This window comes from Schistocerca nitens, chromosome 6, assembly GCF_023898315.1.
Source record: "Schistocerca nitens isolate TAMUIC-IGC-003100 chromosome 6, iqSchNite1.1, whole genome shotgun sequence".
Taxonomy (NCBI): domain Eukaryota; kingdom Metazoa; phylum Arthropoda; class Insecta; order Orthoptera; family Acrididae; genus Schistocerca; species Schistocerca nitens.
Window position 1 is genome coordinate 237,747,631 of NC_064619.1, and position 2,897 is coordinate 237,750,527.

Sequence of the window (2,897 nt, forward strand, 5' to 3'; positions counted from 1 at the left end):
TCTTGATTTCAATTAAACTCAATATAACATGTGTTATCCAAGGATTTCTGCTGCATTTTTTCCGACTTTTATTCTCTGGTGGCTTCATTATTCCATCTCTCAAAACTACCAGTTCGTCTTGTTGTGTGTTCCTTCCCCTGTTGTAGTCGATCATTGTCTAATGATCCCACTGACATTCTCGAAAATCTCTGCATCAGAACTTATATTTACTTAATTTTATGTCCCTTTGCTATGTCTTTACTTCCACTCTGCAGTTTGCAAGCAATGAATTATCTTCAGTCCACGTACAGTTTAAAATCTGGTTTCGAAAACTGTTACCAATATACACACATCAAAAAAGTTTTTAATCATCTCGGTTCCGAGAGTTCCAGAACCTGTACAGAAAATTGGAATAGAGATCAACATAAACATCATTTCCGCCCTTTTTATTGCTCATGAAAACCACACATTACATGTTGTACCACCATACAGCGAGACCTTCAGAGGTGGTGGTCCAGATTGCTGTACACACCGGTACCTCCAACACCTAGTAGCACGTCCTCTTGGATTGACGCATGCCTGTACTCTTGGTGGCATATCATCCACAAGTTCATCGATGCACTGTTGGTCCAGGTTGTCCCACTCCTCAACTGCGATTCGGGGTACATCCCTCAGACTGGTTAGTGGGTCATGTCGTCCATAAACAGCCCTTCTCAATCTATCCAGGCTTGTTCGATAGGCTTCATGTCTGGAGAACATGCTGGCTACTCTGGTCGAGCGATGTCGTTATCCTGAAGGAAGTTATTCTACATCTACATTTATTCTACGCAAGCCACCCAACGGTGTGTGGCGGAGGGCACTTTACGTGCCACTGTCATTACCTCCCTTTTTGTTTCCAGTCGCGTATGATTCGCGGGAAGAACGACTACCGGAAAGCCTCTGTGCGTGCTCGAATCTCTCTAATTTTACATTCGTGATCTCCTCGGGAGGTATAAGTAGGGGGAAGCAATATATTCGATACCTCATCCAGAAACGCCGCACCCTCTCGAAACCTGGACAGCAAGCTACACGGCGATGCAGAGCGCCTCTCTTGCAGAGTCTGCCACTTGAGTTTATTAAACATCTCCGTAACGCTATCACGGTTACCAAATAACCCTGTGACGAAACACGCCGCTCTTCTTTGGATCTTCTCTATCTCCTCCGTCAACGCAACCTGGAACGGATCCCACACTGATGAGCAATACTCACATATAGGTCGAACGAGTATTTTGTAAACCACCTCCTTTGTTGATGGACTACATTTTGTAATGACTCTCCCAATGAATCTCAACCTGGCACTCGACTTACCAACGATTAATTTTATATGATCATTCCACTTGAAATCGTTCCGTACGCATACTCCCAGATATTTTACAGAAGTAACTGCTACCAGTGTTTGTTCCGTTATCATATAATTATACAATAAAAGACCCTACTTTCTATGTATTCGCAATACATTACATTTGTCTATGTCAAGGGTCAATTGCCACTCCCTGCACCAAGTGCCTATCTGCCGCAGATCTTCCTGCATTTCGCTGCGATTTTCTAATGCTGCAACTGCTCTGTATACTACAGCATCATCCGCGAAAAGCCGCATGGAACTTCCGACACTATCTACTAGGTCATTTATATATATTGTGAAAAGCAATGGTCCCATAACACCCCCCTGTGGCACGCCTGAGGTTACTTTGTCTTTAGACGTCTCTCCATTGAGAACAGTATGCTGTGTTCTGTTTGCTAAAAACTCTTCAATCCAGCCACACAGCTGGTCTGAAATTCCGTAGGCTCTTTCGCGGAACTGTATCGAAAGCCTTCCGGAAGTCAATGAAAATGGCATCTACCTGGGAGCCTGTATCTAATATTTTCTGCGTCTCATGAACAAATAAAGCGAGTTGGGTCACACATGATCGCTGTTTCTGGAATCCATGTTGATTCCTACAGAGTAGATTCTGGGTTTCCAGAAATGATATGATACGCGAGCAAAAAACATGTTCTAAAATTCTACAACAGATCGATGTTAGAAATATAGGTCTATAGTTTTGCGCATCTGCGCGATGACCTTTCTTGAAAACTGGAACTACCTGTGCTCTTTTCCAATCATTTGGAACCTTCCGTTCCTCTAGAGACCTGCGGTACACGGCTGTTAGAAGGGGGGCAAGTTCTTTCGCGTACTCTGTGTAAAATCGAATTGGTATCCCGTCAGGTCCAGTGGACTTCCCTCTGTTGAGTGATTTCAGTTACTTTTCTATTCCTTGGACACTTATTTCAGCCATTTTTTCGTTCGTGCGAGAATTTAGAGAAGGAACTGCAGTGCGGTATTCCTGTGTGAAACAGCTTTGGGAAAAGGTGTTAAGTATTTCAGCTTTACGCGTGTCATCCTCTGTTTCAATGCCATTATCATCCTAGAGTGTCTGGATATGCTGTTTCGATCCACTTACTGATTTAACGTAAGACCAGAACTTCCTAGGATTTTCTGTCAAGTCGGTACATAGACTTTTACTTTCGAATTCACTGAACGCTTCACGCATAGCCCTCCTTACGCTAACTTTGACATCGTTTAGCTTCTGTTTGAGAGGTTCTGGGTGCGTTTAAATTTGCAGTGAAGCTCTCTTTGCTTTCGCAGTAGTTTCCTAACTTTATTGTTGAACCACGGTGAGTTTTTCCCGTCCCTAACAGTTTTACTCGGCACGTACCTGTCTAAAACGCATTTTACGATTGCCTTGAACTTTTTCCATAAACACTCAACATTGTCAGTGTTGGAACAGAAATTTTCGTTTTGATCTGTTAGGTAGTCTGAAATCTGCCTCCTATTACTCTTGCTAAACAGATAAACCTTCCTCCCTTTTTTTATATTCCTATTTACTTCCATATTCAGGGAT